Source organism: Pimephales promelas, chromosome 2, assembly GCF_988280905.1.
Source record: "Pimephales promelas chromosome 2, fPimPro1.hap1.1, whole genome shotgun sequence".
NCBI classification, from domain to species: domain Eukaryota; kingdom Metazoa; phylum Chordata; class Actinopteri; order Cypriniformes; family Leuciscidae; genus Pimephales; species Pimephales promelas.
This window is the reverse complement of record NC_142770.1, coordinates 41,837,334-41,851,543: the sequence shown is the minus strand read 5'-3', so window position 1 is coordinate 41,851,543 and position 14,210 is coordinate 41,837,334. Positions and strand designations below refer to the sequence as shown.

At 42.0% G+C, this 14,210-nt stretch overlaps 1 protein-coding gene across 1 annotated transcript in view; it reads left to right on the top strand.

Annotated features, from left to right (window-relative positions):
* Positions 1 to 6,642: 6,642 nt before the first annotated feature.
* Positions 6,643 to 14,210, top strand: part of LOC148997427 (NACHT, LRR and PYD domains-containing protein 3-like) — a 280,163-nt gene continuing 272,595 nt past the window's right edge. The window contains exon 1 of the mRNA XM_089122499.1: positions 6,643 to 6,697. The gene's annotated coding sequence lies outside the window, so the exon portion shown is untranslated. The remainder of the gene's footprint in view (positions 6,698 to 14,210) is intronic.

Genomic DNA, 14,210 nt, shown 5'->3' with positions numbered 1-14,210 from the left:
TCAGCAGTCGACCCTGCTACGCATCAGCCAATCAAAAAAAGAGAAGTGCTACTTAATAGCCAATCAGAAAAGGGCACTATTGTATCTGGGTAAAATTTAACGCAACAACCAATGAAAAAAAGCATATCCTGGAATTGTTCATATGATTCTGTTACAACATCTTCCGAAAGTTTCTTCACCCGTCCCACAGATGAAACTAATCACTGGAGCTCCGAACATCACTTGGAGCACGGAGTAAGTCATGATCTCCTGTTTTAATGTTACAACAAATTCACAACTTGTTTGACAAAAACTATGACAACTTGACTGATGTAAGATGAATCTTTCCCGTAGCGTAAGCTAGCTTACGCAATGCTCGTTCCCTCATCTAGAGAGAACCGAGGTTACGTTAGGTAATCGATTCGTTTCCCATTTAATTAGTATCAGTCTGTAACTTAGACAACAGTTTTACAGCCTGTTCACTGACAACACCTGCTCAGAACAAGTAGTCTAGGCCTAGTCATCTTATTACACGAATCACGATGACTGACATATTGTCACATTATAAACATCTCTCTCTCCAAATAGGCTTAATAATTGTATTAGCACTAGATAAATTAAAGTGTATTGCATAGTCGATTTTATAGGTCACTTTTAAAATCATGTCATATTTTATAATTATATCCTGGCCAAGGATGCATTAATTATTGCTTCTGTCTTTCAAAGATGTCAGGAAAAAAACAATTATAAAAAAGCTCATTCACCCTGAGAGGAAAGCCCCCTAAAAAGGCCAGTTTAGAGGATAATTTGCTGATCTTTTTGCAAAAAAAAAAAAAAAAAAAAAAACCCCACAAAAATCGTAGATTAATTTGTAAAAATGAGATATATATATATATATATATATATATATATATATATATATATACATACTGTATATTTAATGTAAAAAAATAAAATGGAAATTCAAATACAGACTGATATATGTAATGCAAATGTAAAAATATAATGGAAATGCAAATTGTTGGATAATTATAAACATGGTATTTTGCTTATTTATGCCTTCAGTGCAGTGCAGAAAATGATAAGGTCTAAATGTAACTGGCCCCTCTAACAGTACAACTGGCCCCAGCTTGGCCCCCCCAGTTGAAATGGTCTAGAACCGCCACTGTGTGTGTGAGAGAGAGAGAGAGAGAGAGAGAGAGAGAGAGAGAGAGAGAGAGAGAGAGAGAGAGAGAGGAGAAATGTAACAAAGTTTAATATTGTTTGTAAACTGTGTTTGAGAGAGAGGAAGGTGTTCAGAGAGTCTGTAGGATGTTAAGCTGTTATTTGTTTTATGGACTCAATGTTGAAAATTTAAAACATTTCAAACACACTGTTGGCAGAAGTGAAAAATAAATAATTTTATGAAGTTACAATTTTGTTTGATTCCATGGTGTATTTTACTGAACATGAGCATTTACAATGCAAATTATTGTAATTTACTGGCAAATACTTATCTTGTCTTTTCATTTTATTAAGATCAGATTCTGCATGTAAAATTAAAATAATAAGGTGACTTGACTTGCACTTGACTTAACCTACTACAAGACTTGACTTGACTTGACATAGCCTGTGACTTGACTTGACTTGACTTGCCCCCCCCCCCCCCCCCCAAAAAAAAAAATACTTGGGACTTACTTGAGACTTGACGGTTAAGACTTGAGACTTACTTGAGACTTGCGTGACCTGCGCCCATCTCTGCTCTAAGTTTTAAGACAGTTCAAATGGAAGTTGGGAATTATGGGTTGTTTGAATAAATCTCCTAGGAGAAATACATCAAATTACAACGCATGTGTTTACCAATCACCACCATACTCGGTGTGCATGAAGTCAAGACATTGAGGATGCTCAATTCCGGACGGATGTTTGATTTCTCGAACGGTTTGGCCGTGGCGAGGAAATGAATTTTATGACTGAAAAAGGACACATAAAATGTGTTATAACTTTGCTCGTTTTACCTACAGTTACAAAACTTGCCACGTATATTGTTCTTGTCAAGCCGATCAACTTTCTAATTAACAGTAAGAAGCTCAGACCAAAAGAAAGTCAGATATTGTAGTTTTGGATGTGTATCTTGTCTCTATCAGTGTCTGTGTGGGGAGGGGGGGGGGGTTGCTGGTGTCTTTGTGTGTGTGTGTGTGTGTGTGTGTGTGTGTGCGTGTGTGGGGAGGGGAGGGCTGTTGTCTGTGTTTATATGTGTGTGTGTGTGTGTGTGTGTGTGGTTGGCTGTGATTTTTCCTGCAAGTCCTTGTCTCTAAGTCCTTGTCTGTTAGCATAACAATTTTGTATTTTTTAAATGACAAAATATGCATATAACCCCCATCTTTTAAATGTATAGTTTTCTTTAAATAAAAGTAAGATTGTATTTGTAATTGAAGCTGAAAGAGTTTAAAATTCATGTGCTATATTTCAATGTATTTGTTTTCCTAAAAATTTTAAAACACTAACCTCATTCTCAGTCAAAGCGGGGGCTACATTTTTGCACGTCATGCAGAATAACCCTAAAGGCACCAAGGTGGCGGTGCCACCGGCTTTATATATATATATATATATAGCTGCGAGCAGCGATGAAGGGCCAAAGCTGGCGGTACCGCCACCCCAGTGCCGTTTGAAGCAACTCGGGGTTTGACAAAAGTGGGGTTTAGGTAACTAAAGGCACCGGGGTTGCGTTGCCACCGGCTTGGGCCCGCAATCGCTGCTCGCAGCTATATTTTAATTGTAGGTTTGCTTGAGCTAGAATGAGCTACTAAACAAAATAAATAAAATGTTGTAAAAATAAATAAATTTTGAACAAATGTACACACATGTACATGTACATAAAATAAATTATGAAACATAATAATATCATAACCATAGAACAGTAGAACATAAACATGAGTCTTGCTATGGTTCATTTCTTAACTCGTTTCACACGCACACACACACACACACACGCACAGACACACACGCACACACACACACACACACACACACCCTCTCTGGAACACATTGAATTGACACCATGGTTGACACATATAATCAGATTGACGGCTAGATCGGACTAAAAAACCTTTACCTTAATTGATCTTAATTAATTTACCCCTTTTGTAATCTGATCGAGAACATTTAAACACTTGATCGGATTGAAAACCGAAACTGGGGTGGTGATGGTGCAGTGGATAAGACACATGCCTTGGTGTGAGAGTCCCGGGTTCGAATCCACTGTGAGACACCAATGTGTCCCTGAGCAAGACACTTAACCTCTAGTTGCTCCAGAGGCGTGCGACCTCTGACATATATAGCAATTGTAGGACGCTTTGGATAAAAGCTAATAAGCAGATAAATAAATAAATGTAATGTAAAATGTAAATGAAACTTAAAGGATTGCGCATGTGCAATGACGCTAAATAAACGCAATGATGGATGACAAGCGGAACGACCTGGTTGTTTTTTACTGTCTATGGTTTTTCCTGTTGAAAAAAGATATAAACATATTAATAAGTTTCCCATCATTGTAAAATTCTCATTTTACTCGCGCGTATTTGAAGTGAAGCAGGACAACCTCCCACCAGTGCATGTTTTGGATTCTCATCCACAGACTTTGGCGGCGGGGAGGGGCATTTTTACTGTGTGATCAGCACAGCAGAGATGACCAGAGACGAATTCATATTACGTCTGCTGCTGAAAACAAATAAAGAACCAACAGAGGAGAATATTTATGCGCAAACAGCGGGGAAACTCAAAAAAATCAGATCCGATTCAAAACTTGTGACCTATAAACGCGCAGTTCAATCCGATTTCTTTATTTATTTTTCATGAAACATATTATTCAGGTTCATCAATCGTATTGATTTCATTCCAATTGTGTGCGTGTAAACCTAGCTACGGGCAAAAGCGACGCATGCTCTCTTCACTTGTAAAACTCAAGGGTGTATGGGTAATGTACTCTCTGCTCTCGGTTTGACGAATTAGGAAGCGCGCATTTAAGGGCGCTCTGAATAGCAGCAGCGCAGCCAAAGGATTAAAACAGATGTGCAAATGAGTGTACCGGTACGCTAAAAGCACATTCTGGGCGCACGGAGAGGTGGCGGTACGCTCAAGAGCTATATTTGGAAGTGGAGGTATTAAGTACCGACACGTACCAGCCCACTTAAAGCACTGCATCCATCCAACTGTAGTTACTAAGGGACTGTATGTTTTTATTTAAGGGGCCACCAGAGGAGATTTGAGATCTGTAGTCAAAAAACACTTGACCCATTTTTTTCTATGACCCTCCAAAATGATTGTGAAAAAAGGCATGACTCTCCCCGATAATTTATTGATTACTTCTGCCTGGTTTGTGCTTAAAAAATGTTCAGATATCCATTGTTTTTTACGACCATGACAAACGAATAAACTCGCGCTTTCTCATCTAACTAGGGCTGTAACGAAAGACCAAACCTACAATTCGGTTCGCTTCACGATTGAAATAAAAAATTAACAAAACACATGTTTTCAGTACTGATGCAGTGGTGAGGCGTTCATGTAACATGTAAGGGTGGCGCTGCAAATAACAAATAAAGTAAATCCAAAAGCTGCCACAAAGAACCGGCAAAAGTAATGATTATGAATATATTAAATATAGCAAGTCGCCTGCAAATATAAAGAGTTGAAAATGTTGACTTTCGATCTTCGCAGTAGTGAACGCGCCAGAGAGAAATGCACATTTCATAGGATACATAAGAAGAGAGCAGTCTCTAGTCTGTTTTCTTTCGTTTTGAATTGTTCTGTTAAAAGTAGACATGTCACGCTTTCTACATATTTATCAGGTCTGTGAGGCAGTAGCCTACCTTAAGCTATACTCTGAGTTTCGTTTCATTTGAGACGAGAGTTCACGCACCGGCACCTCCATTTTGTGATGACCTATTTTATACTATTTACTTATTTATTATATCAAGGCAATTGGTTGATGTAAAAATTGATTAAAATTAAGATACAATTAATTAAAATTTGAAATTCACTTTAAAGAAAGCCTTTGTGTATATATGTTAACTTCAAATAATACTAATAGTAATTTAAAAATGTGGTAGCCCTACGTCTGACACATCACACTCCACCGTTATGGTGGAAATTTCAGTCAGAGCTGCCAACTTTTGAGTTTAGTCTGGCGTGAGACTTATCGCAAGGGGGGGGGGGTTGTTCTGGTCGTCGGTGCGCATAGCCTATATATATACAGTATATATATTATATATAATACACCCTTATTGTAAAGTATGTCCATTTTAGTCATTATTCATTGATAATCTACGCTTTTGAATCTCATTTTGTGCTTTGTGTATTCAAACTTGGCGTGACACAGGAACACCAAGAATTGTGCGCATAGCCTATATTTGCACTAAAGCCGCCTTTAGTGCCTGTCTTTACACCAAAAACATACCCATTACGGAACAGCTATAGTGGTGTAGATCGTAAAGCCTGTAGTTCGTGGAAGAGCTGTTGATGCGCTCCGAACTGAGTTCGAATCTGCCTTTTGCCGAACATGAGATGTTATAAACTAACAGGAAGGTCTCTAGTGTCATATTTTGCCAATTAACTAAAAAACGAAACCATGATATGGCTTTTTGCCTTCATAAAACAGCACAAGACTTTAAAAATAGGCATTCTGTTGTGCTGGGTGTTTTTAGAGAAACGTGTGCACTTTGCTCACGCGAACACGGAGCAGTTTTTCCTGTGAGTGAGACTGGAAAACCCGTAGTGGATATAATCGGAGTGATAACAGAATGCTTAGGCATAGAGTGCAGAGAGGAATTGGCTTTGACTCCAGTCCTGGTTTTGCGTCCGCGCCGTTAGGAGCTCAACATCTGTCTCGCATGCATGATCGGTGATCGCCCTAGACTAGATTAGAGGATATTTTAACTAATTTGTGTTAAAACTAGTCGATCATGAGTGGCTCAACTGGTGGATTTATAGATAAACTTATCTTTCAAGTATTTTGCCGACTGGCTTGACACTTTAGCGTGAGAAATCGGGGGTGTGGCGTGAGAGCGTGAGAATTGCCTAAATTGCGTGAGTCTCACGCTCAATGTGTGAGAGTTGGCAGCCCTGATTTCAGTAGATTTATTCATTATTACATTGTTCTGGAAACACAATAATGTTAGGAAACTAAAATATATAGTGCTACAGCGCACATTATATCAGCTGCAGTTCTGTAAAACTCAACGTACATTCACATCACGTGTTAAAGCGGCGGTAGAGTTACACTCACAGGACACTGCACTTATTCGCAATCACAAAAGCTCATTATTTGCTCGTGCTTTAAAGCTTTGCCGGGTAAACATTTCATTGGCGTTCTGTTCTAATGCACTTTTTCACATGTGTCCAGCTCTGTGTCTCTGAAGAGTGATCGGTCTAAAGATGATGTACCAGACTTCAGTGAGAAAACACCATCATCTAATAAAAGGTATTTTGTGTTGCTAATTATTCTATCATGTGTTAACTGTGTTTAAAAGTTGTATCAGTGAATACCAATCATGAAACAAGTTTAGATCAAATATTTGTCAGAGTATTCACAGCTAATGCTTATTTCTCTTTCTGTAAAATATCAGTTAGTATTTTATTTTACTAATGTGATTACAGGTTTCAATATGAGACATTAGACTCAGACCTTCAGACTCACAGAAACCACGAGAATTTCAAAGACAATCTTCTTGGGATCTTCCAGGTAAGAAAACACATTTTTATTAATGTTTAATAAATATCTAAAAAAATAAATATGTTATTGAACAACGAAATTTAATAAATTTTTCTTCATCTCCTTTTTTTAGTTTTAAACACATTTTAGCACAACTTGGTTAGCATGTTGGTCTTTTAACTGGATTTTTATGTACATAGATTATAATTATTAATAAATAGTGTTGACAAGGGGACTTCCGGTGGCGTCAGAGAGATGGCACACGCTTGAAAGTTAGGCTCCGTCGATTGATGCAATAAATCCCGATTTACATAGCTAATTCAGATATATTCAGAGTTTTTCAGAATGAGTACAGCAACGAGACACAAGACTACCTCAAAAAATGAAAATTTGAGAGAAAGAGATGATAAGAAACGATCACCTAGCCCTACTAGGCCCGCTAAATTTAGCCCGCGTACTCCCGACCTTACTGAAGTGATGGAAGAACTGAAATCGCTAAGAAAAGAAAATCAAGATGGGCATAAACAAACAAAAATATCGCTGACAAAAGTGGAGACCTCGGTTGAGGACTTAAAATGCCAAATAAATGGTTTGGAGAGCAGGATCGAGGAGACGGAGAAACGGATCAGCGCTGCTGAGGAGACGGGGATGATCTCATGAAAGAGCGCTACGATATCTACTGGAACGTGAGGCGGATCTCACAGGTAGATGCGAGGACTTGCAAAATAGACTTCGCCGGAATAATCTAAGAATATATCAAGTTCCAGAGGGCAGCGAAGAAGAAAACACGGCGGAGTTTGTTTTGGGCCTGCTCAACACAGTCCTACAGTTACCTCAGGATATGGATATAAAGATTGAAAGGGCGCACAGGGCCTTTGCAGATAAACCAAAAGACCCCGCCGCACCCCCGAGATCGATAATAGTGAGATTCCTAGACTATGCGGTTAAGGACGCAATTCTACGAAAAGCCTGGTCACAGGTCCTTTACAACGCGAAACGGATCTACTTTGACAACGACTACTCGCCTGAGTTACAGAGGAAGAGAGCGCAGGTACGAGACGCAATGAAACAACTCAAGACGAAGGATGTGCGAGCTCAGTGTATCTATCCAGCACAGATAAGGATCTACCTGGATGCGGGAGTTAAAACTTTTCCTACCCTGATGGATGCTGCACCACCCCTGCGGGAAATGGGAATTAAAGTCCGAGTGGATGAACGAGACCGACAAGTAAGAGAAATATCGAAGGCTAGATGGTCAGTGCAAAGTAAAGGTAGACGTGGATCAAGTACAGCGCTGCTGTCCGACGCGGACCTTCAAGCATTTTTGCAGGATTGAATAGCTCGAATGTAAAGAGGTAGCCTATATTTGAACTGGATATTTCTGCTTCAGAATGTGAGAACTAAAATATATTTCTTTTTTTCTTTTTTTCCCCCCTTCGATATTCTCGGGATAATAATTGATTTTTTTTTTTATTATTATCATTTTTTTTTTTTAAATTGACGGAACCTTGCTGACATTTTGCTGAGTGGAAATCACTCTTGGAGGCGGCCGTGTTCTAAAAATGGCTGAGCGCACTTGGTGCACTTTGGATACCCCAGGGAGTCAGCGTCACAATTCCCTGCCCTTCTTACATCGGGATTTGGCCTACGAGACAAGAACTTGGCCGAATGGAGGTGTGGAAGTCTTGTTCGTGTACATAGTTCCTGTTTTTGTTAATGTTAATTATTTACCCTTGACAGCCAATTTAAAGTGTTTTTTAATATTTTCTTTTTACATATATTACTGGAATATATATGGTGACTAGCGCACACAACATTTATACCAATGTCAATGGATAATTTAATTTGTGTCAGTTACAATGTGAAAGGACTGAGCAGCCCAATTAAAAGAAAGAAAATATTTAACCAGCTTAGAAAAATGCAATGCTCTATTGCATTGCTTCAAGAGACGCACCTGTCCGATGGGGAACATTTAAAATTGAGGAGGGAATGGGGCCAAGTCTGTTTTTTTTAATATGGAGCAAGTATACAAAGATAAAGAGGGGAGATACGTCATGGTAGTTGGAACAATTGCAGGCATTAAAATTACTATTCTTAATATTTACGCACCTAATGAGGACTACCCACAATTTTCCAAGAATGTTTTCTCTCTTTTGGCACAGAAAGGCGAGGGAATGTATTTAATTTGTGGTGATTTTAACTGTGTATTAGATAGTCATACGGATAGGTTACCAGCAGTTAGGGGAACACAGTCAAAAAAAGCAAAAGCTCTTTCAGGAATAATGAGAGAATTAGGTCTAATAGATATTTGGAGACACATGCATCCTAAAAAGGATTTTACCTTTATGTCACATGTACATGGCAGTTATTCTAGAATTGATTTCTTCTGTACATCTAAAGCAGATTTGCATAATGTCAAAGAATGCTATATAGATCCCATAACTATATCGGATCATGCTCCAGTTAGGCTAAAATTTTAGTTAGGACGATTGTAGTGAAGTGCCGCTGTTTGTTGATGTTCTCTCTCTAGATTGAGACTCCGCCCTAGATGCACGCAGGTAATCAGCACTCAATTCATTGATAGATTAAGGTAATTCATTCCAAGGGGTATATTAAAGTGGTGTCACCGGAGATTGCGTGAATGTGCGACCGCGTTCTAGCACGTCATTATTTTTGCGACTGTCTGGTGCTCTGGCTGAGGTGAGTGGGACGGCTGTGTTTTTTTTTTTTTTAAGGCTCGAGCCTAACGAACATTAGATTGAGTGTTACTCTTGTCAGGTTCTGGGCTGTTTGCAGAAAAGCACTCGTTGTGCTGAGGGTTGCATGCCTGGCAACCCGCGCTGGTTGCCGTAGACGACCGTTTCGGGTATGAATTGCATTCAGCATCGGGGGTGTATTGCTGCTTGACTTCCTGGTAGGTCTCTCTCTCTGGCCCTTTCGGCTGTATTTAATTAATGAGCGTATAGTTATTATTATGGGGTTTGTGTATTCCAGCTTATCATGACTGTTCATCTCTTGCCGACTGGACGAGTGGCGCGATCTCCGCATGTTTGGTATGTGCCAGCAATTGTACAATAGTAAATTAATGCTATGCATATTTTAGCTCATAGTCAGGCTTTTGCAGGTGACTTGATCTGCCGTTTTAAGGGCACTTGAAGACTACACTTACCGGCTCTAGGACTTGTCGTCGCTGCTGTTTTGTTCCCATTACAATTTCATTTAGTTTTTTTGTGTTCATTCCTTTACCAACATGCTTCAGTGCAGTTGCTCACGTCTGAGCACGCCTCCGCACTGCTAATGTTTTATTTTGTTTTTGTTGAGTGATTTGGCTGTATTAGTTGGGTGGGGGTAATTAATTAATTTACATTCTGTGTTTTTCTTGGGGTTGTTTTATTATTTGTGATTTCGTTGATGTATTGTTTTGTTTATTATTTTTGGGTGCTTGTTTGGTGTTTTGTTTGGATTGTGAATAATGTTTATTTTTCTTTGCTCACTGTGATTTATCCCTGACTGGTTCCAAGGAAACGAGGGATTGTGAGTGGTAACCGGCCTAGGGAGACTGTTCCTGTGGGCCCGTAGCGATCCATTCACAATCACTGACACTGATGAGTGCAGGTTTGAGTGGATTGTGGAGTGTCTTGTCTAGTTGCGCATAGTATTGTATGTCTCGTATGTGGTGTCCTGTACATTGGGTACCCATGAGTATGATTGTTTGAATTAATTTTTTTTTTGATTTATTTTTGTAATTCTTCATTTCTTGTGTTTCAGGCACGGTGAGCCCGGAGCAGGAGGGCTAGTTGTCCAATTTTGGTGACGGTTCCTGATGAGACACAGTGTGTGGTCTGCAATCCATAGTGATTGGTCTTAGTTGACGTGATTGAGTGTGAAGTGTGGTGCACGTGTGGGTGCTCCTTTACCATCGCTAAGACTAGCGACGTCTGGCACTAGCCCATCCTGCTTCTGGTGATCACGAGCCCTGTGAGCTGTTATTGTGTGAGGTTCTAGTTAACCTAACTGACTGGCACACCAGCATTTTTATCTTTGTCTAAATAAAGAATCTTTTTTGTATTTTTCTATATCCACGTCTCAGAGTCTTTATATAAGGGAGACACCGAACCTGTGTGTCTTTAATAGGACACTTTCCCTGGCTTAGCGACCAGGGTGGCGTAGTCGATGTTCTTTCTGGTTCTCTCTCTCTTTTGTACTGCCCGCCACATTTGGCGTATAGTCGGCAGGGTTTCCTTTTTTTTTTTTTTTGATCTGAGGCGTGGATATATTTGTTGTTGTTGTTTTTTCTTAGGTGTTGGGAGCAGGACAGCAGCGGGGACAGTGACCACAGGTAACTCTATTTGGGGGTTCTTGACTAGTTTTCCTTCTATTGGGTTTTGTGGACATGGAAGACGAGTTGCAAGAATTGAGGGAGCTCGTGGCCCAATTACGAGCTGATAATGCAAAGTTGCGGCAAGATCAAGCTCTTGCAGGGCCTTCAGATCTGGGCCATGGTTCCAATGTACCTAGTCCGTCAATTGCTCCTCTTCAGGCTATTGATGTGGGTACTATTCCTACGGAAAGGTACGTTTTTATACCGAGGGACCGAAGGTGCCCTAAATTTAATGGTAGATCGGGTATAGGAATTAACGAATGGGTTGAGGAGGCACAGGCCTGCATGCGGTCCCGTCATTTTTCCACAGCCGACAAGGCCTTCTTTCTTTTCGACCATTTAGAGGGGGAGGCACGTGATGAGATAAAGTATAGGCCTGTTGGGGAGCGGGAAGATCCCGAAAAGATTATTACGGCTTTGAAAGAAGTGTATGGCTGCTCTAAATCATATGTTGCCTTGCAGGAGGCCTTTTTCTCCAGGAGGCAACATGATGGTGAGACTCTGTTGGAGTTTTCACTTGCTTTAATGAGCCTTTTGGAGCAAGTCAAGCAGCAATCGCCTACGGTCATGTCAAATACCGAAACCTTGCTTCGTGATCAATTCGTGGAGCATGTGGCCGATAGTGCTCTTCGCCGCGAGCTTAAACAGTTGGTTCGGCGTCAACCTAGTGCCACTCTGTTGGAGGTTCGCAGGGAAGCTATTAGGTGGGAGCAGGAGGGCATGCTGGGTGGGGCAAGAGGCCGCAGTCATTCTCTCCCCTCGGCACATGGTTTTCAATACGGTGTACAGGGTGTTCGTCCGGGTGGTTGTGACTCTCCTCAGCGGTCTGAGATGGGTGAGTTGAGAGAGATGTTAAAATTGCAGCAACAGCAGCTAACTCAACTCACACAAAATCTAGCTCGGTTACAGGACCCGTTTCAGCGTTCTCGTAGTCAAACTCGTCCTTTTCGCAACAGTTCGGTTATCTGTAGAAGGTGTCAAAAACCGGGGCATTTTGCGAGGGAGTGCGACGGGGAACGCGTTCCATGTCGGGCTCCCGCTTCTAGAAGAGACGATCCGGGGGCCAGTGAGGGGGAGTTGCATCATTCAGGCCCGTTGCCATCGGAAAACTAGCCCCCGCTGAGTTGCAGAGCCACAGCTCGGTGGGAGGGAACATCGGCTCAGATGTATTGGAGATTCCTGACCCCATGTTAAATTTGATGTCACCTTGCCCTCATATTAATGCTCTTATGGGTGGCATTCCAGTACCATGTTTGATCGATACTGGGTCAATGGTATCTACTCTTACGGAGAGTTGCTTTTTAAAGTACTTTGAGCCATGGGGACAGGAACGCCTTCGGACCTGTCAATGGTTGCAACTTAAGGCTGCAAATGGACTTTCCATTCCATATATAGGATATATGGAATTGGATGTTGAGCTTTGCGGGAAATTAGTACCGCAATGTGGTGTGCTAGTGGTCAAAGATCCTCCGGGTGGCATGAGTGCTAAGGTCCCTGGAGTTTTGGGGATGAATGTACTGGGTAGGTGTTACCAGGGACTCTTGGGACAACATGGCCCCTCCCTTTTTGAATTTCCGCCAGTAGCGAATGCTCCCGGCTCTGTTGTTCGGGCATTGCAATATTGTCACCAAACCAGCGCTTGTCCTCCAGTTGTGGAAACGGGTCCGGTTAAGACCCGCGGCCCTCGGGCATACCGCATACCTGGTGGCACCATTAAGCTGGTAGCCGCAACTTGTTCGGAGCATTATTCTAACGTTACTGCGCTCCTTGAACCTCCAGAATTTGGGCTCCCTATGGGGTTATTGGTTTCTCCTGCTTTGGTTCGAGTGGTTAAGGGCACTGTTTATGTTCCAGTGGTTAATGTAGGGAGTGCTGATGTTTTGCTTTTCCCTCGCCGAGTAATAGGCACTTTAACGAATGTGAATGTGGTCAGTTTGCCCCCAGGCGTCACTGAAGTGAAGTCTATTTCCTGTAGGATGTGGTCCATCACCCCGCAAGTGAGTATTCCAACAGTTCCAGGCCAAATTGATGCGTTGGACTTGTCCCTCCTGTCCAGCGATGAGCAACGTAAGGTTAGGGCTCTCTTGGTGAAGTATCAGTCGGTATTTTCTGCTTTTGAAGGGGATTTGGGGTGTACTAATATCATTGCACACGATATTCCACTTATAGATGACACCCCAGTTCGACAACGGTATCGGCGAATCCCCCCATCGGAGTATGAAGTGGTAAGAGCACACATTAATCAGCTGTTGGATGCTCAGGTGGTACGGGAGAGTTGTAGCCCCTATGCCTCTCCAATTGTGCTTGTAAAGAAAAAGGACGGTAGTCTGCGCATGTGTGTGGACTACCGTCAACTAAATTCTAAGACGAGGAAGGACGCATTTCCATTGCCTCGGATTGAGGAGTCACTGGACGCCCTGACTGGTGCCCGCTGGTTCTCCACTTTGGATTTAACCAGCGGGTACAATCAGGTTCCCATGTCAGAGGGGGATAAGCCAAAGACTGCTTTTTGCACCCCATTCGGGTTATTCGAGTGGAATCGAATGCCGTTTGGGCTCTGCAATGCCCCCAGCACATTCCAGCGACTTATGCAGCGACTATTTGGTGACCAGCAGTGCCAATCATTACTTTTATACTTGGATGACATTGTGGTGTTTTCTTCCTCTGTAGAGCAGCACTTGGAGAGGCTGGAGGTGGTCTTGAGCCGATTGGAACATGAGTGCCTGAAGGTTAAGATGGAGAAGTGTGCGTTTTTCAAGACCGAGGTGAGGTATTTGGGCCATGTTATATCCGCCCAGGGTGTGGCAACCGACCCTAGTAAAACTGAAGCTGTGGCTCAGTGGCGTCGTCCAAACACGGTCACCGAATTACGCTCGTTTCTTGGATTTGCCAGTTACTACCGGCGTTTTGTCGAGGGGTTTGCTAGGCTGGCAGCCCCCCTGCATAGGCTAGTGGCTGAGTGTTCTCGGGACAAACCAAAGTCTAGGAAACGAAACGGTTTAAGTTTGGAGGGCGCCTGGGATGAGCAGTGCCAGTCAGGCTTTGAGCAATTAAAAGAGAGACTAACCTCAGCCCCAGTGCTTGCATACGCGGACTTTTCCTTGCCCTTCATCCTGGAGGTGGATGCTAGTCATGGAGGGTTGGGAGCCGTCCTCTCACAGG